This window comes from Diorhabda carinulata, chromosome X (assembly GCF_026250575.1).
Source record: "Diorhabda carinulata isolate Delta chromosome X, icDioCari1.1, whole genome shotgun sequence".
Classification (NCBI taxonomy): Eukaryota; Metazoa; Arthropoda; class Insecta; order Coleoptera; family Chrysomelidae; genus Diorhabda; species Diorhabda carinulata.
Genome location: NC_079472.1, coordinates 39,531,571 through 39,554,442, shown reverse-complemented (window position 1 = coordinate 39,554,442; position 22,872 = coordinate 39,531,571). Strand labels below are relative to the sequence as shown.

The following is a 22,872-nucleotide window of genomic DNA, read 5'->3' as shown; positions in this document are numbered from 1 at the left end:
ACATTTCTGGAGTCATTTCTGAAGTTGTCACCTCATTTGGTCGACCACTGCGATGCTGGTCTTCGCATGTCTTACGACCTCCTTCAAACTCTGCAACTCAATATTTTACTGTTGATAACGTAGGAGCAGTCTCACTTAGAGTAAATTCTAGTTCAGATTTTAAATTAGTTGGGTTAACGCATTTCAAATGAAAGTATTGTCACACAGAACTAAGACCAATTGGTTAAAACTTTTTAAATACCCCGTAGAACACATCACATTTCAATTAAAAAAAATTTGATATGGCACAGAATTATGCAACATCCTGTAAGGTTGTAAATAATTTGAAAATATCAAGACTTATGATGGCTATAATCTCTCAAATTTTAAAATTGATATCTCAAATGACAAAGGAAGCACTGAACTTTATCACACCATTCAATCACCCTGTATATAGGAACTGCCCAATTTCAAATATAGACACAAGTTTCGATTAATAGGAAAGTTTACTTTCAGATTTTTTAGATGTAATTTATTGCATATTTTGGAAAAATAGAATATCTCTCAATAATATTAAACACATCACTTTTTGATTAGAAAATTTTCCAAACAAAAAATTATAGAGGGACTTTTATATTATATGTAGTAGCTTTTTAGATAAAACCAGTATAATGAGATAACGTTATGAAGTAGACGTAGTCCCTGGAGGAAATTACACAATTTTTCATTGTTATTTACTAAATCGCGTGTCTCAATCCATTAGAAATTAATTTCATCTTACAGGTACTCACATATTAACAATAAAATTGGTCAGTTATTTATACGGCAGTTAAAAATTAGAGGAAATAATAATCAATGCATTTTCTGTAAACACGTGTGCTGACTAAGTAACAAAAGTTAATTGATATAGATTTCTCAATTTTTAGTAAAAAAAAGCATTGTGAATCATGAATCTTGCTAAAATCAAATTCTTTGACGGACGTCTAAGTATAATTGGCTAATAAAATCATTGTGTGTGACTATAAATAATATTATTTTTCTAAATACGAGGACTGCTACTTAAGTTTTAAGATAGACATATAAAAACTGATATTTATAAATTGATATGACTTGATTGTTTCTCAAAATATTCTCCATTATGATCAATATACTTTTGCATGCCTTTGAACCAATTGTCGAAACATTTTTTCCAATCCGATTTAGGTACCTCCGAAACAAGTGATTTGAACTCATCATACGCTCTTGGTAGAGGTAAAAATACGTTCACATCCCAATTTATTTTTGACTTTAGGGAATAAAAAGAAATTTTTCGACTATTCAAAAACGTTTTTGGTTAAACAGATGTGTGAAAGCTCGCATTATCGTGGTGGAGAATGATTCGTCTTCTGCGATTAGTTTCCTGATTTTTTCTAAAACTTCTGGTAAAAGAATACTGTTGTACTATACAAAATTGACCATTCTATCTTGCTCAATGGAACGGTGGTGACATGTCCTGTTGTTCCGAAAAAATAGGCGACCATTTGCTTCGAAGTGCTTCGTGCACGAACAACTTTCATGAAAGACCCAAACAATCAATTGTTGTTTAGTTTAGGGATTGAATATTTCCAGCCTTTCTTTGCAACAGACGACAGTAGCTTTTTTTGAGCGAATGCTAAATTATATGGTAACCATTACGAACTAATCTTTTTGACAGCTAAATTCTTATGCAATATTAAATGTTTGTCAGTGGAACTAATGCCCGAATTTGCCTTAATCTCCCGGTATGTCGCATGACAATGTTGCAGTATCTGTTTACGCACAGCATCGATGTTTTCTGGAACAACAGCCGATTTTGGACGACCTTAACATAGAAAATAATTGCATGATTGAGTGTTGTCTTATGAATGCAATGTCAGATTCGATATATTTACATCAAGGTTTTCATATCTCAATACCCTCTCACCACAACATAATTTATATTATAATATACATATTATAATATTAAGGGCGAATTTTGATAGTTAAGTAAGGAATACAGTCTCACAACCAACGAAATTATAAGTATGCTCTAACCAAAAATGATAAACTAATTCAGAATTTCAATAAACCTTTGAACCATATCAATTATTTTAATATTTTGTTGGGATTGGTTCCTCCTATATTTGTCCAAACAAATCCTACCGAAATTATTAAAAACCTGAAAACATGATAACTCTAGTTAATGCTAAAACACTGAACATAAACAAACCACGTAAAATTTAAAATAAATCCTTATAACAATTTGTTTCACGCTAAAACAAGTTTGTGGAAAATTCAAATATATTAGACATTAGAAATGAGAATTTAATCTATTGCTTGTTCTGATTCGATAATTTCATTTATTGGGATTATGTTTTAATAAGTAAAAATTGTGTTTCTCAAAATAGCGGATTTTTTTTTCGATGTATGAAAAAACTCTTGGGAAACTACAACCAAATAAGGTCTGTTGAATATATTAATTTAAGTAAAACCAATCTACGAATATTGAGGATCTTATCGGGATATTGCTGTCCCATTGGACACAAGATGCTAAATTTAGCAGCGAATACAACGTGCAGATTCTGTTACGTAAAGGATAAACCTCCATCCACATCTCGAAATGCGAGAGTCTACGAAACTACGAAGAATTACACCTAGGGTCATATGAAACAAAGAATGAATATCTTCAGCATCTGAAACCATCTCACATCCTGAACTTACTAAAAAACTGAACATCCTCCAGTCCCACAGCGAGAACACGGGACACAATAGATCATTTTCGTCGTGTGTACATGACACCCTGAATTACTGATATTATGATACTATTAAAAATATTTGTCACTATACCTATGAATGAGAATAAATTTCTTGTAAGGAAATTTTAAATTATTCTGCAGCTGACAGCAGCATATGTATGAATAGCGGTAGCATACCTGTCTAGCTTTAACAAGTGCATCGGTAATAAATCTTTTTAGATCTCATTGCCATAAACTCCTCAAATTCTCTATCTAATCAAATCTTTGTGAACTGAGAAGTTTAATTATAACGCCGCTGGTTTTTTCATAAACGTTTTATTTTTTTAGATTATGTTTTATTACTGGAGGTAATTGAAATTAAAATTAAAATTTTGACAATTCATTCCAGAAAAGTTTATATAAAATACAATTCAGCATTGGCTTTGATGGGAAATAGAAAATGTTGCAGTCATCATTGACCATCACAGCCTTATGATAATCAGAGTTAAAATGCCTCGTGGAAGATCTATTTTCAAGCTAGAAAAAGCTAAAATTGCAGATTTTCACAAGGAAAGGTTTTGTCGACGAGATTGATGACCTAAAGCTTTGTTGAATTATTCGAAGAATTCTGTTTATTATTGTTCAAACATATAAGCGTCATCAAAAAATAGAAGGATTGTTGATGCAGCGAACATATTATTGAAAATTTGTATATTATAGGATGTGATTTCAATTTTTCGAGGTGGACCCTTAGAACTAAAAAGTTCATAACAGCTCCGCATCTTCTTCCGTGTCATTAAATTGCCAGGTTAGTTTGCTCGCCACAATATAGTCAACAACTGGAATTTCGTGTTGAATAATCAATAATAAATTGAATAAAATGAATTCAAATTAGATGGTCTCAACTGCTACTGGTTCGATCAGCAAAAAAGTAGTTTGCAAAAAGATATTTTGGAGGCTTCTTCTTTGTCGTACTTTACTCTCCATTCCCTTCGTCGATTTCTCACCCACTTCACTACATCCTGGATGTCATATATCTCCCTTATTACATCATGTCTCCTGTAGTAAAATAATGTGTGTCCCGCTATTGATCTCAGCGCTCGCATTTCAGTAGTTCTTAAAAGCCACTTAGTATGATGTTCTGTGCTCTGGTCTCTATTGCGTATGTTATTAATAGTCTCAATCAGGTCTTGTATATTCTGACTTTGCTTCTGGTAGTAGAATATATTTACTCCGTCAAATTACATCTCTCAAGTACCCTGATATTAATAACGTTTTTGTTGTTTGAGCTTTCACTTCATTCTTTAGATTTCTATTACTAGTTATGTTCGTTCCTGAATATTTGAATGACATCACTTTTTCTGAACTCTTATCGTATATTGCGGGTTTACATCTACTCGGTACTTTGGATACTGTAAAGTATCTGGTTTTTTTCGGGAATATTTGCATATTAAAAGCTTTCTTTATTTGTTCAAACACGTAAAGTAGCCTTTGTAAGTTATCTTCGTCATCGTTATATGTGTCATTAGCATAACATACTATTTTTATTCTGTAGTTTTTTCAACTAGATAGAACAGTAGAAAATACCTCAACGTCACTGATTCAACAACAACGTACGTTACCATATCAAAAGAGAATTATTGGCTTGGTTCGTTTTAAGAAATATCGAACTATTGGTGTTGCCCTCATTTTGTCCTGTTGGAAAGCTATGAGAGCTTACGGTTTTTCAAATTTAGATTGACAATAAGGAATATTACAATTTTTATGAGATCCAAATGCAATACAAACTTTCCGAGTCAATATAGAATATTTGTTGATCAATTTATTTGACAGACATTCATCAAGCGATAGTGATGCAACATTCATTTATAATTTTTTTTTATATAAATCGTTTCACAGTTGGGATGGTCTCTATAGTTATGCTCTCCAGTTTATTAGCTTCCGAAGCATTGATATTGCTTATTGATTATTTTAGAAATTACATCTCTTATTAGAAGGTTCTTGTAAAATTGTAACGACTTGAGTGAATTCGAGGATTGGAATAATTTTGTCCCTGATGTTGTTGGGTCTCTAATTAATAGATCAATTCTTTCCAAGGCAGTAGTAATTTGTCTAGAATATTATTCCGTAATTTACATCAAGCTTGGTTCTCTATAATAATCAGGACCTGATTTCTACTGCAATTTAACACAAAAAATCTCGTAATCGATTGTTTTCTTTGTTCTGTTTGACGGCTATGAGGAACAAAGGAATATTATTTTAATAGTACAAATGTTATCGTTAAGATTTATTTTGAGATAAGTGAAAACTGAGTGTTAATAGAAGGTGCAATTTGTATAGAAATATTGTGAATATTGAGTTTGTTGATATTTATTGTTCTGATAAAAAAAAATGTTTGAGCTCTTTCTATGGAGACATTTTTTTATGAAAATTATTACTCCCAACTATCATGTTTTTATGGTTATTGCTAGATTACGTAATGCAAGGTAATGATGACTGATTATCGACAAATCAAAAAATATACAAAAAATGGAACATTTCCTAAAAGTTAACGTGCTAATTGTTTGGATAACGAGAGGAATGCAGCAAAAATCGCTATTAGATACTCTGAAAAAAATCTTTTTGTATCTAGGTTTTGTCAAAAAAAAAAACAATAAATTATTCTTTTCAAATTCGAAATACGTGTTTAAGCGTTGCGATTTTTCCAAACATTCAAAAGTCTATATAATGGAGTGGAATATTGAATCGTAATTTGTATTCTACACAACAATAACCATATATTACTACTCATGTTCAATTCAAATATGAATGCGTATTGTGAAAAAAATCATCACTCTCCACTTCTTTATCCTCAATGCTTTAGAATACTTGTGATTCATCTATATCAATTATTACCACTTATATCTCAAACTTCCTCAAATTTGTTGCAATTCTGTTGCCTCCATTAATCTTCAATGGAGGAAAGTGAATATGAATATGAAGGATGAAACAACATTTTAAAATTTGCAAGAAAATTTATCCCAATTTTTAATTTCTCCTACAACTAATCTCTCATTTGTTCCAATGTTTAAGTCCAATATTACTGCCTATAATACAGAAAAAGCCGACATATATCTCACCTCATCATTATATTGATTCACTGGAGACAAAACGAGATGAATTTGAATTCATTGATTTTGGGATCAATTTTATTGTGTCGACAACATCGGGTTATATTTTACTATCGAAATTAGGTTGGAACTTCAGATTTTTTAAATTAATCATTCACTGGAAGAAGCCAGTTACTTGAAGCAACCTATATTAAAAATGATTTAGGAATAATCATTTTGTTAACAAAATGAGAACTCCTCCAGTCAATTCTCTATTCGGTTGGCATGTGGTTACTTTGTTGTAAGCTTTTTTACATTTTTACATATAATTTTTACCCCTATTCACCATGACTCAAGTAAGAGTATACTTTTGTCAAAATGAATTTATAAAAAGAAACTACAAAAGAGATTTGACTGTAAGTGTTCAAATTGATGTCCATCTTAATGGTGCATTTAGGTCGGTGAAGCATGTTAAGCTGCCCACGAAGAATTTCAAATTCTTCTTAAATTGTAGTTCTGAAGTTGGGAAGTGTGCGTGGACCTCTTGCAAACACGCGATCCTGGAAAAAGCCCTACAGGAAAAAATCGCATGGCACTCAACGAATCGTCGTCTGCCTGTCCATTCTCCAAAACATTAAGGTACTCCCGCACTCATAACGTGTAATTCGGTGAAGCTCCATCCTTCACGAAACGACGGATCTTCGCAAGTGTTAGATCCGTTGTCCATTTGCCCAAATAAATCTTCGGACATTTCCGGACCCTCAAACAAGTATGAACTAACCAAACCTCCCGCATAAATACCTCCACACACACATACACTCCAGATAGTCGTAATTCTTCTTCAATTAAAACGTCAGGATTCTAGTCGTTCCAGTATATGCAGTTATGCCGATTGTCCGTACCGGTTAGCTTGACAGTTGCTTCATCCGACATCAAAATGGAATGCTGGAACTGTGTATCTGCATCTGTGGTCCGGTAAACTCGATAGTGTATGAGTTTTTAAGAATTTCTGCTACGCTACTGTTGAACGATTTGGTAGCGGCGAGTTCAGAACTTATTGTTGAAATTTGGTAACGATAATTTCGTAATCCGTATTTGTAGAAAATAAGTGTTCTAAGAAAAATACATTTATCTTTAATATGGTATGCAATGAAACAATTGATTATTCATCATATCATTGACATCAAAAACACATATTAAGTCAAACTTACTTATTCGTCATAATTATAATATTAATATTAAACATTTTGAAATTTCTCCTCGAACGCCCATTGGTAAATCGTTTGCAAACCGAAAGCAAACTGAAACAAAATGAACGACAAAAAATTGTTTGTACTAATACATTACGTAAAGTTTCAGTTTAGTCCATTGTTTCTCAAGTACTTTAAAGTTTCCAAGTAGGGATAAATAGCCTACTGTCACTAACAGTCATTCTGTTAGTGACGCTCCCGCCTCATTTGTTTTCGAATGAGTGACACGCTTACTGGAATGCTACGAGAGTTGTAATCATTTGTTTCCTGAAATGAACTTGATGGCAACAATATATGCTAATGTCGTCATTGTATGGAAATTTGATCGTGAACTGAATTTTATATTTCCAGTTATTTACTGGTGTTATTTCGGTTTTTCGAAAGATATTGGACAATTGATGTCATTAATGAAATATAAACCAATTCAACTATTAATTAGATTGTCAAGAAAGACAGACCAGAAATTTATGTATTTTCTAGAGTTTTTTTCTTAGAATTGTTCTCCAAAAGATTAAAATATGATTTTACTGATTGAAAGAAGTCTACGCATTGAGTTCTTCTTTCCAATTTTTTGTCAAGTGAAAGAGCATGTAATTGAATATTGTAACCACATATCCGAAGAAATTTTCTGCAGTTTCAGTATAATGAACATGTAATGTATTGTTTTGTGTATAAAAAATATCAAGAAATATTTATCATTGATAGGTTTGTTACAAAATATATTTATAATAGTATATTAGTTGATACAAATCAATCAACAGATTAATGCTTAGAGTAATAGATTTGACCAAACATAATATTCAAATTATATAGCAATTTTTACAAAATTAAAAGTTACTTGGCATGCTGCTTACAGGCAATTTCTTGCAAAAATATAGATGAATATTTCACAAATTCAATAAGTGAGGACATATGGACACCTTTAATACTTCTGTGATCATAAAACAGTCAATTAAGTGATTAGTAATGAAGTTATGAACATCGTTAAGATTAAAATTATTATTCACCTTTTCAACCCTTCTAAATGATTGTTGTCGTTTATCTTCGCCAAATAGGCATTTACATTTGCAATAATATCCTCCCTGATGAAAATTTCTTTCCTGCAATTGAAACTTCAAGGTTAGGAAACAGGAAAAAATAGATGAGGCCCAGATCTGGTGTATAAGGTGTGTGGTCAATAGCGATTACCGAAGTGTGAGAAGGTGTGTTGTCCTGATGGAAGAGCACTTTCTTTTTGCATTTTCTCCCTTTACTTAATCAGGCAATGATGAGTAAGACTCTGTTGTTGTTTAAACTTCTTGTGGTAGATTTGATGATGATCTTTTTGAGTTAAAAGATGGACATAAATAGCTATGGGTCAGAAGCGTATGGCCTAGACGGAGACACGTTAGAAAAACTTCATCTGCGATTTTTCGGTAGTATTGACTTTGGTGTTAGTCTTTCACTTCACGAAGTTTGTGTGTGGATGTTGACCATTTGATCTCCCATTCATTGAGCACTTCACGCTTTAAGATTGATTTTATAACGGCAGCAGTTAAAAGTTCTCTCCGCACTATCACTAATTACAGCTTCCTTAGCAGCCAGGTCTGCCTTCGTTTCCTTTTATTCCAGTATATGAGGGGATCCAACAAAATGCTTTTTTTTGTGGCTATCTCACATAAATTGCAATTGCTGCTTGATTTTGATTGCTTAGGAATTTGTGGTGTGAATTTCCGTTTCGTTTGAGCTGAGGAATCTGTAAGTATGAAATAATTAGGTTCATTTGATGAAGCGTCAATGTGTGTAGCACGATATATCGCATATAATTCAGCAGTGGAAGTGGATGGTGCTGGAGGACTTATCTCTTAGCATATATTTGAAGGTTGGTGTAATGATAACGATAGCGATAAGTTTTTATACTCCTTGAGTAGGTTACTAAAGTGTCCTTCGATTAGCGTATGGTTGGTGTAGTGTTTCTGGTTTTGTTGCTTTCTATTGTCCATGGTGAAGTCTAAGAAGATTCGATAGGCAAACATTTAGAAAGGAAGAAATATAATTCCCTTAGATACGTTCTAATTCTAGCATAGAAAGGTTTGAGGGTTCTGGGTTTATTTGAAAAAAATATTTGAGAATTTATTGTAGAAGGGTAGGATTGGAAGGATTGGATTTTACTTTGGCTGCATACGTAAGGCTCAAAAGGATGAACGCAATGTTTATCACCTTTTTTTTAGAATACTTGCATATAAAAACTCCCTTGTAAATATTTCGAGCGATAGCAACAATAATGGGATGGTAGCTTTTCCCCTAATTATTTCAGTTTGGTAAACTGTATTGCAGACCATCACAATACCTTTTGTTGTAATTGAGAATATGAGTGAGGATTTTACAGACCAGTTACAGAGTCATTGCACTGCCTTATGCGAGATATATTTATTTTCGTTTAGGATATTAGCACTTTGTAGTTGTTATACAGGGTGTTCCAGCACTCGGTGCAAAAAATTCGGGAGTGAGTAGATGACGTGAAAATTATTCTGTGTTATGAAAAAATGTTCTCATACGATCTCTCGTTTTTGAGTTATAGGTATTCGCGACATCACAAGACAGTATATAAAGACAATATCAAAAATTCCATCTTTACCATCAAGTACAACTTGTGAATTTGGATTTTCTAGAGCAAGCTGGAGATAAATGATTTCGACTTAAAAGTTTGTTTTTATATCTATACAAGAAAATACAATTTTCTTCATATCGCAATTTGTATCATTTCATTTTTATTCACTTTTTAATACATCATCCATTTAATTCATATTCACCAATTTAACTGACGAATACCAATCATAATAACCAGAGTGCAATTGTCACAGAATAGCTATAAATAAATACAATCTATTGTATTTTCAGTTTCTGATGTGGTAGTAACAAATAGTATAAACATATTTCTCACTGTAAAATAGTTCATGTACATGTTTTGAGTTATTCACGTGCAATAATGCTATTTTTGCTTTTTTGCTAGATATTGAATTTATAGATACGAACCGAGATATCAATATTTCCATTTATGTTGGACATTTTAGCGCATTATATAAAAAGCTTTGTAAAAAACTGTGACTGATTACATGATATTTCACTTTGGCTGAAATCACGTCTCATGAGAGTTTTCTATATAGAACCAGAAGAAGAAAAAGAATATAGATAGTCTCTAATGTGGAATATACTTATTAATGGTTGTTCAATACCACATATATATGCACTTGATAACATCCTCTTATGCAATAAATCATATATTTGAGGAGAACTATTAGCCGATGACATGAAAAATGTATGAATGGTTATGTTTTGTTCTAAATTTGCTGCACTTCAAATTAAGAGCATGTTCAACGTATGGAAGTTTCCATTTTCTCTCCCAGAACCATCAAAAAAACAACAATTTAATTTCTCCGTGTTTATTCACGAGTAGAAATAAAAGTAAATGGCTGATCGATGTCATTCAACCCACATCCGCTCAGTTTCTCAAACCTTGTGTGAGTTTTAGTTACATCGGTCCCTATCGTCAAACAAATACATTGTCTGAATTTTCTTCTCATATCGGATAGAATGGCTTAGCCATAGCATCAGTGTGAACCGAAACCTACGAGTAAATTTGAATAACCATGATTCGCTTCATTTGAATATTTCGAATTGTTATATTCTATTGTTAAGAGTAGTGAACTGCGCGATAATGACAATGATAATACTGACAGTTTTCAAGTTATTCAGGGTGTTTCAATAAAAGGAGATCCTGTTTCTAGGATAGATAAAAAACTAAAAAATATGTGGGTTTGTTCATTAAAACATTTCTGTAACAAAAGAAACAAAAACATATACACATTTTTTACGATTTTTCCGCAACTACTGAAAACATTATATTGAAATTTTATAAGAATATCTTTTGGAAGCTGATGCATCCAATTAATTTGTTTCTATTTCTTACTCTCATAGAGGACGCCAGTTACACGGTTCATACCAAATAGTACCCAACATAACTTTTTCAATAATAGATTTACCAAGCAATTATTACATTTATCATTATTTCATACCAGCATCGGTTATTACTTCATAATTTTCAAATCATAACATTCCGGTAACGATACATAATATCAATTTTGATCAAGAGTACCTGTTGGTGTAAAATTAAATGATGTTTGAGTTCACTTCAATAAATCTAATATTGAAAAAGTTATGTTAAATACTACTTGGTACGAACAGTGTAACTAACGCCTTCTATAAGAGTCAGACATAAAAACAAATTCATTGGATGTATCAGCTTCAAAAACATTCGTAGTAGTTGCGGCAAAATTACAAAAATGTGTGTATATATATTTTTTTAACGCCCATTATCTTGAATACGGATGGCATTACGAAAATTTTTTACTGAGTAAACCTCAAATATTTTTTGGGTTTCTATCTATCCTAGAGACAGGATCACCTTTGTTTGAAATAACCTTAACCTGAAATAACGTTTTTATATTGTAGTCGTGGCTATAGCGAGTTTCTATGTATGATCACAATATAAAGAGGTTGCCTAGTTCTCAGTTTTCATTATGTCAAATTATTTCATTTGACTTCCACACGCTACTTGCCTGAAATCTATATACGGTATTCTTCCATTTGATTCTTATTTCACTGATATTTATTTGGTTTTGTATCGTAAAAGACATGAGAAAGTATGACATCCAGTGTAAATTTCTGTTTCCGAAAATTATGTCTACTGTTATTACAGCCCAACGGCAACCTGATTTGAATATACCCATCACGACATTACTTGTTCAGCTCATCAAAAAATTCCATGTTATACTGAGAACATTGTCCTCTGGTTTCTTAATAGATACAGATGAATTTGAAAACTATTGTCTGAATTTAGAGAACCTCCATTTTTGTTTCTCTGCTATATGCCAAATGCTGTACATAAAATGATTTATCATAGTACAGAACTAGTGAAATGTTTGATAGTTCCAATCAAGCAATTCTCATAAGAAGCTCATTAAGCAAGAAACAAAGATTGCGGACGTTTCGCGAGCTCAACGCCAGAGGCGTATTGCTGCAAATGCAATTTAATTTAATTGTTGATAATAACATCTGATCCACTAATCAATACCGTCAGGACAATTTCCAAAAAAAAGGTAAGTCAATTGTGCACAGAGATTTCAAATCGTTTTATATTATTTATTTCATTTTTAATAATCCGATACAGATGTAAAAAGGACGATAAATAATTTTGTTCAGCTAGATCCGTGAAACGACACACTGTGCATCGAGTTACGAGCCAACACCTATAAAATATATTTTACTTAGAATTGTACACTTATCTTTATGTTAGCTCTTTATGACATTATTTCAGTTTTTTCAGTTCCTGTCGAGGTCTTGTAGTGAAAACTCTCTTGTAATTACAATATAAGCTTTCTATTAGAAACGAATTTCGAACGTACAAATATCTATCCAGTAATTTATTTTTGCGTGATGAGTCCATTAGGCATTCATCAAATGTTCTGCCTAAATCAACGAACCATTTTCTTGGTGTACAAGTATTTGTAAGCAACGTATAATGATTAAATATTTGCTTATATCTGTGACAATTGATATTGTTACGAAAAAGTTCTCAAAATGGGTCCTTAAGCCGGCTCTGTCCGGCTTCCATGAAATTCTAAAATTTGGCGAATGCGCAACCTTTCATGTATGTTTTTTATTTAACTTTTCATTATAGCAGTCGTTTACAATTATGAAGCTTACAATTCTTCAGGTGCCACCTTCATTTAAAGAAAGTTGGCGACAATTTCGGCATACTTATTTCGGTCCTGAGTGGTGCAAATTAAAGATGATGTGTTCATACCAGTCCAATCGCGTATGTTTTTTAACCATAAATAAATTTTCCTTCTATTATTAATTTCAGTATATCATACTTGTTGTTAAGGTATATGTGGTCCAGGTAAGCGGCCATTCTTCTCTATATTTTTGTGAGTAACTCTCTTCCCTTTCCCATACGTCTAACCACTTCATCGTTAGGTATATGTTGAGTCCATGATATTATACTAGTTCTCGAAAGATCCACATTTCAAAAACCTTCAGTCTGTTCATGGTATCCACTTCTAATGTCAATGTTTCTGCTCCATACAAGAGAACAGAGTGCACATACGCCTTTACAAAACTGTATCTTAAGTTTAAGTTCAAGAGGTTGCGTTATATATTAGGTTTTTCACCTTTAGGAATATGGCTCTATCTTGTTCTATACGTGATTTTACTTCGACGTCAGGGTCTACATTTGTCGTTATGCAGCTACCAAGATATTCGAATTTCTCAACTTTTCCTATTGCGGTGTCATAGATGTTTATATTCAGTTCTAGGTTGCAAGTCTTGTTATGGCCATTACTTTTGTTTTAGTTACGTTAATTTTCATGCCTAGTTGATCTCCCTTTTCTACAACTTTGTTGATTAGGCGTTGGAGGGCTTCTGAATTGTCTGCAATGATAACCGAGTCGTCTGCATAACGTATGTTATTCAATATCCTGCCATTAATTTTTATTCCATTCTCGTCATGGCCTATTGCTTGGTTAAATATGTGCTCAGAGTACATAATGAAAAGTTTTGGTCATAAAACACAATATTGTCGCACTCCCTTTCCTATACATATCGGTTCTGATGTCGTTTGTCCATATCTAACCTTTGCTTCTTAGTTCCAATAAAGATTTCTAATAAACTCGGTGTCTTGTTTGTCTAACCCTTTTTTCTGTAGCAATGTCAGAAGAACGGTATGATTAACTCGATCAACTTTTATTTATTACTATTATGACGTTTTTTTTGTTTACTGGTGTCCTCTCTATCTGTCGTATATATCTATATTTAGTTATTTCCATCAACGGACAAGTATTTTATGATTAGATGACTTTAGATACTTTGAAACTGAATGAGAATTAAATTTATTTGATATTTTATTATTCGATATTCTTCATCTTCACGTATTCTAACCTTTCGGTCCTCGAAAGGAAAATCTTCTTTAGAAACTGGTTTTCAACGTCAGTTGAAATAAATTTAACTGATAGTTAGATGATTATAATGATGAGTAAATGAAAGACTAACACCAAATTAATTTTGTTCTTGGTTTTGAAATGTCATAGGTCTTGGTGTTGCAGTGAGTCCAGTCTTGTCTTGTTGGTATAAATATTATGAGACATTTCTACAGATATAGGTTCCAGAATTGTAGCAGATGCAAATAATATGTCTTATCTAGGATGATTATAAATGTTTTTTTCAAATCTGTGAAAATATGATTGGTCACTTTCTATAGATTTTAAAAATTATTCCAGTAATGTAGTGACCCGAATTTATAATAAAATTTCTATTTGCATCTTTGTAGGATTATGTCTCAGGTTTCACAAATATATTTCTCGAATTGTAATAATTGAGAGGAGGAAGCTTCTTATAGATTTTTCCTAAATTTAATAATATAATAAAAAAGTTTGAACCGGAAACTTCAAGTCCAAAATAAATACCTTTTAAGGGTACTAATTTTCTTAATTAAAAAGCACCAGCCAAATTACACTGTGTAGATTCCAAGAAAAAGACAAGGGGACTGTTGAATTATTTACTGCAATTTATAGACAGAAGTTAAAATTGAGAGAAAGATTTCTGCAAATGAATATATGGGAGAAAAAAATGCCAAAACCACAATATCCTACATGCTCAGTCTTAGTCTTGCGTTTGTCTTACAACATAAGGGTCTTGTGGATCTAAAGCTGGTCCCGGTCTTGCCAAAATTAGTTTTGCTCTCACTAGATTGGAACGGAATTAAAATAAATGGAACATATGGAACTGGAAACAGCTCCTAAATAATTGAGGTTACTGGAACAAATAAAATTATCACAGAAAACGATTATCCAAACTAATGAAAATTGCTATGAAAAGAACAGTGAAAAGATGAAAATTTGCATTTATTGCGTATTCTATAGAGCACACAATGAATACAAAGCAGTGGTAAACAACTCAAATCATAAATCAGAAAAATGAGAGTTTATCTGAAGAAAATCAGAAGGAATGGAGTCTCAATTTTGTAGATGTTGGTGGCTAAGTTTTATCCTTTCGTACTTCAACTAGGCAGCAGCACTGCGGTGAGCATTAAGAATAATATCAACATTAAACATCAAGTTATTTCCTTTAGTAAGCAGTAAGTAGGTAAAAAGGACTTATAGATCGGAGGTTGATATTTTATTTGAAATTTTGAATAGAGTCATTTTAAGTTGGAATTCGCTATAAAACAGAAATGATTACCTATATAAAGAAATATGTAACAAAAAACGTAACATTCCCGTTGACGGTGATCTTCCAATTTTCATACCATATGGTTTTCTTGGAAAAATCAGTTTTCTCTTTCCTGTGATTTCTGTCGGGATTGTGTCCCGATCGTAACAGAACGGCCTTTCGGTGTTTTCTGTCTGTCATATATTATCAACAACTATCGTTGGCTGAACAATCATTTAGTTTTATTCTGATATCTCCAAAACAAAATCATTTTGAAATTGAGTTTTCCATTTCTTTATAAGGTTGTTAAGCGATAACAGGAAATTTATTGTTAATTATGTCAGATCTAATTAAAGCCGTTTATAACTTTATAGCGCTTTGAAAATATTAGTATTATAAATTAATAATCATACGAGGAAAGAGTTTCTGAAACACAGTTTATATTTGGAGCAAATTAATTGAATTCGACTTCTACCTTCGTAAATTCAACCTAAGTACATCGTAAAAGCATTCTTCTATTTTAAAGTTCAGAAGAGATTTACGTTCCAGCAATTCACATAAATTTTAATTTGAGAGATTTGTTCGCGATACATTTCTGAGTTGCTAAGTTTTCCAGACTAACGTTTACGTCCTACCATCTCTTATTTGGAACATGCATTAACTTACACAGTTATTTCGAACCTTCACCGAAAAAATAACCATAAACTGACGCTGTGTGAAATGGACTGTTTGACTCGGTCTACGACCGCGTTTATGGTTCCTTTACTTGTCGTTCATTTTATCCTAATATATATTCTCCATCTTCATTACTTCTATGGGTTTTTCCAAGTACTATGATGACTAATGCGAACATAAAACATCGTTCGTTTCAGTAATGAAATAAATTGAGAAATGGTGTCTCCTATAATTGACTTTTTTATAAATATCGACGAACTTCTGAGAACGAACAACAACATTGTAGATTGGATTTTATAATAAGCTTTTCTATTTTGTATTTATTCTGAAACTAATAACGCCTTTTTATGTATCTCATTGCTTAAAAATATGCCATTTAGCATATATATTGGCTATATTCTTCATGATTTCAAGTGATCTCATTTCTATAGACTTTAAGATGGTTTCGAAAATTGTTTGGTTTTTCTGATCCTCTCATCCCATTGTTCGCCCTCCATAATACGTGGACTACTCTCAAAGACTGGAGATTTTTCATTCCACTTTCCCAGATGTTAGAACTACTCCTTCGAGGTACCTTAACTTTTTGATAAAATGCTGTAGATGCTCTATGGCTTGCTCGTAGAATCTACTAGGAAATCGATAACCAGTTTAAAGTTTTGTCATCTAAAAAAGTGCCCAAGTCTTCTTAACTAATATAGAAATGAATATTTTAGATTGTCTGAAACTTAAGTACTCCATTCAGTTTAGTCCAAAATATGGAGTTTATACTCATTTTGGTACCTAATGTCCATTCCAGCCTCTTATGTTAGCTTCCAGCTATCTGTATACTAGAGAAATGCATTTCGAATATGCGGAAGATATTTGTTGACCCATGGCTGTGATCATTTATTACTTCTAATGAGATGTCTGTGTCCATCATGCTATGCGTTTTGTTAGTTGGTTTGACCCTGATGTTTATCTTTATCAATTCTAGAATCCTTAGATATTATATCATTATAAGCCGAAGTAAGATGTTATGACAGCGCCTCTATGATTGTAGTAGAGATCTTTGACAGGCTTCTTTGATTTCGAAATAGATAAACCTTCGAATCACATTATTTAGATAATTGTACCAAGTAAGTGTTTTATCTATGATGACTACTAGATACTTCATTAGAAAGTTTTTCAGTTGAGGTGTGTATTGTTCCCTTCTTTCTTCTTGTGAATGGGATTAGTGGTGTTTTATCCGAGTTGATTGATATTTATCAATTACCTTAATTTTCAAATATGTTTAGGGCCATTCGCATGCCTCAATGCTTGTCCAAAGTTAACCCACATTTGATTCCTGTATTACACAGCAAATTTAGATCTCTAGCTTTAATTCTGTGTGGTAAATTGACGAAAAAGAACTAAAGATGTCTTTCTTAATAAAATTGAGTGAAGTAGTACACTGACAAAAATTATCTATGGTTTGTGGAGAATTTCTACTCGTAAATGCAAAATATGGAGAAGAAGGCAAAAGCCTATTATTTTTTATACCTTCATTTAAAGATTCTCACATTTTATGACTGCAAAATTGTCCTGCTTTTGTTCTTCTACCTTTTCAGGTGTCACCGGCGGATTCCTCTTTATAACTTTCTAGCTTGGTTATGATAAAGTGTAATTGTATGAATATTTTTGTTGGATTTCTAGAAGTACAACATAAATGTGTTGCACACCAAGGAGCTTAGCGTTTATAGAACGTGAACAATAAAAAGAGGCAAGGGCATATAATATGAAACGTGCCACACTCGTTCTATTTTTATTCAGAAAACACAGTACTTTCGAATAGTAACATCAATTTTTGCTTTATAATAAAGTTTTCTGAGGATACATAAGTTAATAATTTGAAACTCATAAAATTTCTTTGGTTTGTCTTCCAAATTATCAACCCAAAAATACCTATTATAGATATATTTTTATTATCTGATTCTAATGAAATTTTATGAGATTAAATTGAGTTATAGTTGCAAGATTAAATATAGGCATTCATCATTTAACAAAAAAATTTAATACCGATAACGATGTGCTAATAAAAACTCTTTCATGGACACTCTTTCATATATCTATTGTGATTTGTTTTATAGAGTAATAAGTCCCTCGTACGACAGGAAAAATATCAATAAAACCCTATTTCCTGAATAGAATATTGCCAATATGTTACCCAACAGCTAAACGGCAATCCAACGCCAGGCAGATACCCAGGAAATATTGAATCCGGTTAACATTGTCGAGAAACGAGGAAGGAACGATGTGTACTAGTAGTTGATGGACGAAGATCGATGTATGTCGCCGGTCGTCAATAAATTATTATTGAAAGGAATCATAAATCTTTATTAAAGTCATAACACAAGACTTCGAAGCGGTAATTTCGTTATTAGATAGCAGAATGATGAGATAAACGAGCTTATATATGCTATGTCATAAAACTATAGAACTTATATTCCAGTCTAATATATTCCTATAATTAATAAAAGAAATTTAATTATATAATTGTTCATATCCTGTCACTGTTGGAATTCATCAAATTATTCGATCATTGACGTATTACCATGTGCATTCCATATAGTCTATGTTACAAAATTGGATGATATTTGGTTTTCTTACTATTTATACGAGGTCTGGCTATTAAATAACGAGACTTTGCGCCTAGAGGGCGCCTTAGACGGGTGGGGTAAAAAACGAGTAGTTCGTTGGGTATCTAGATATCTTGTCCCAATACACGTTTTCGTCACTATTATATTATTTGTGTTTGAAAAGTGTTTTTTCTTTCTCGTACCTAGAACCATGTGTGACTAAAAACAGGAGCAACGTATAAATTTCAAATTTCTCGTTATATTCGACTAATTACTATAAATTGTTGCAATAGGCCTATGGGGACAATTCTCTATCTCGTGTTTTTAAGTAGTGTGAGCAAATCAAAATTCAAGGCAATGTTGATCGTTTTTTACGACATTAACGGTATCGTGATGACTGAATGGGTTCCAGAGTGTCAGACTGTTCCCGATTCAAATTGATGGAAGCGGTAAAGCAAAAAACGATAGAGATTCTTAAGGCCAATAGGAAACCGTATGGAATGGTATGTGGCGAGGGGAGAAGAGTATATTGGGGGGAAGGATTCGAATTTAGAATAATTTTTATAACAAAACCATTTTTCGTAACTTCGTTATTTAATAGCCAGACCCCGTATGTACAAATTACCTCCTAACGTTCTTGTTCACAGCAATTTTCAAATATTTCCAGAAAAAAGTAGAAAAAAAACAATATATCGGGAATTATTTCTTCACAAATCATTTCTTACAAAAATTATTGTTATAATTACTCAAACAATTTTGCGGCCATAATCCCCTTCAGATAATTATTGTACTCGCGTATTCTATATACTAATTAAGAATACAGACGCACTATTATATTGTAATACAAAGAATGCATATTCAAAGATATTCTGGAAAAAGTCATAAACATCCTGTAACATGTCATTCGCCTATTTTTTCTCACATGTTTTGAACATTCCTTTGTTCACTTATTGTGGCTCAGAAGTCATTTTTGTTTCAATTATAACGATTGACTTTTGGAAGAAAAATTCAATAAAACCTCCGTGTCGATTCTAAAATGTTCTCTATTTAAAATTTAGTAAACTTGTTACCCTGTTTCTTATGTTCGCTGTGCTCCCTTAGATAAACCGTCAATGCGATTTTTTTTAATAAATATATTATTTCCTCAACTATTTTTTATTATTTACAGCAATGAATATTAATTTGAAGAGTGGTGTCCTGGGATAGTTTATTTAGCTTCTATTAATTGAATTGAAGGTGTTTCCAGCTTTTCCACCTTTTTTTTTTTCGTTGAAAAGCTGGCAGCGCCCAATTTAATATTAATTGTTCACCCCATTGAATTACTATCTAAAGTACCATATATTTACATACTTTAAATGGTAAAAACTTCCTGAAGAAGGTTCTTCAGCCAGGATTACAATCTAATGATTTTTCATCATCAGTTATCCTTTGGTCGACCAATCTTAGGGCATATTAAGTTGAAAGTTTTACAATCTTCCAGTTTCACAATCTAACATAAAAACTGATTTTAATTATTTAAATTAATATATTAATATTATTTAAATTAATATTTAAATTAATATATATTATTAAATAATATTAATAACAAATTTCAATGTAGTGCTATAATGAATGGAATCTTTCCAATCTGGTTTGTACCAACGGGTTGTTTGGTAAAATTATTGTTGCGATATATCAAAAAACGTTTCTTATATACCTCTGAAGGCGGCAATGACACATATTTTTTTTTCGATATATAGGAAACTTGTTTTATACCTTTCTGATTGTCATTTTATGAAGGTAATAAGTTTATGAAATTTACTTAATGATTAAATTTAAATATATGGTAGTTTACAACATTGAATCGTGGGACCGATAACATTGAAGATTTCCATTGACATTTGCTTGACTTTTTCGAGACATATACAATAAAAACATTGTCGTTGTAATTATTTATGTGATATCAATCCAAAAAATTGCCATGCCCCCCTTGTGATTTGATATATCATCAAAAACTAAATTTCTAAATATTTAAAAAATTACGTTCGATTAATTTTGCACTCTGTATACTTCTAATAGACTTTATATGTCTGGATTATTTTTCTTCGACGTTTTTCACGTTAAATTATTTTAGAATCATACTGGATATCAACTTTTATGGATTCTTTTCTATCAAAACTGAAATACTTATTCACATTCCTCATCTATTTTCTTTCAATCCTCTACACTTTAAAATGTATTTTCTTTTTCTCTGCTATCCGTTTTTTCATATTTTTTCACTGTGCAAATTCTCAATACCGGACCGATGAAAATCAATAAATTTTGAGTAAAAATTCTCAAAATGGCATTTTGGAGTAAACGTAAACGAGTAAACGATATCCGGCGAGTAGGTTTGGTAAGTCAGCTCCCACCCCAATATAAGTTTTTCTAAGGTGCATCTTGTGCGATCCCACATTGTCGTATTGCAATCGCCGGGTATTCTTCGACTCAAATTTGGTACGCTCGATGGAATACTACACAATGAAGATGTGAAGTAACAGTTTGTTTAACAACAAAACTCCACGCATTCTCCACCAAACACACAGAACCACTCTCACAGTATGTGAACCCAGCTTTGTGGAACTTAGTAGTGATTCGTATGTGTTTTGAATTATGATTTGTTATCCCCATTGATGAAGCTACCAAAAAGGGGCCATTAAAGAAATATGATGATATATATCATGAATCGGTTGGGTTTGTTATCTTCTAAAAGATTATGATGTCTCAAACACCTGCTCCGCTTATTTTTCTAATCCGCTGCAAAGGTTCTTTGTTAGTTAACGAAGGTTGATTAAGAGTGTTCGAGAGCTCCTTGATTTTCTGCCATGGATTTGCTCCACTTCTGCTCTTAGCATATCGAATCTGTGCTCTGATGCATAGAAGTAAGACAGATCAAAATTATTGGAAGAACTATTTTTAGCAAGTATAGCAAACATTTCAGTCGCAACAGTTATGTAACTTGATATATTCTCTTCTGTTATTTGACTGGAGTTGTCTTCCATAGGTATTTCAAAAAGAGTGAAAAGCTCACAATAACTTGCAGATATCTTCAACATGACTACTAAGTGAAGATTAAGCTGACGAATATGACTCAAATACCGACATATGCAGAAACGACACTGTTTAGTCGAAAACTTTTCTACTTTTCTTATATTCTCCTTCTGTGTTTTCACTAGTTTATGTGCGCCCAATATCTCTCCTCATATTTGTTCAACGTTATTTTTATTTCATCCTTTTTTGCTCCTATTCTTCCTATCTTATCGTTTTCATCAACTTTTTTCGTTAATTTTCTATCTTTTTCTTCCTCTATCCCTTTTCTCTTCGTCTCTTTTTCACTCCTATTATCCTGCTCTGTATCATTATCATTCTCATATTCATAGTCTGATATTTTATCGCCACATTACATAATTGAATGGTCTCTTTCATTATTTTTTCGACCGTGATATAATTTAACAATTTGTTCAGATAATATTTCAACAAGATTGTCCTTGCTTAGCATTCTTCATCGTGATGAAACATGCTATCTGTATTTTACTGAATTCGCCAAAGTTTCCATCATAACAGCGACGAAAACCCCAGTCGAAAAAGTAGCAACCAGTAATTTACATAGAAATTAAACGGTAAATTAGTTTCATCCTTGTAATTTTCATCGACCAAGTAATTATGGAAGCACTTTTTGAGAATAGTGGTAGACACTTGAAAAGAATGAATATAACTCGCTCCTCCGTGAAAAATAGATATTTTTCTATCCATATGTATGAGGTGTTGAATATAACTGGAATAATAATGATTCTAGCCTAGAGGCTTCCGTATTTTCAACAGTTTTTTTTTATAAAATATTTGTAATAAATTAGAGCATATATCAAATCCTTATTCAACTGTAATTAACTGATTAATATAATTGAACATAATACAAATTGGTATGAAATTATGCGAAAATCATGAAATCAATGATACTAAAAGTTTGGTACATGAAAAAAATTATTAAGTCAGCTAAAATAAATTTTGTTGTGAGACTGAAGAAATTAAACGTGGACTTTAATATTGTTGTAAAGAATATTTATGTCTGGAAACATTTTGATATTCTTAGATTTGCCTATATATATATTCGAGTTCCATTTTCGTAAGACTTTTTTGGAATACTAAGATCGTTCTTAATGCTGTACAAATGTTCACAGTATCCCAAGCTCTATGGAACTCTATGAAGACTGAGTAAATTGGCAGATTGTATTCATACCTGATTCTCTGCGTTTGCTTCAGGATGAAAATGTAGTCTGTGACTGATCTT

The 22,872-nt window shown here is 32.1% G+C and overlaps 1 protein-coding gene across 1 annotated transcript in view; it reads left to right on the top strand.

Moving 5' to 3' along the window:
* Nucleotides 1-22,872, top strand: part of LOC130902217 (CUGBP Elav-like family member 4) — a 1,507,660-nt gene that overhangs the window by 321,200 nt on the left and 1,163,588 nt on the right. The window lies entirely within an intron of this gene.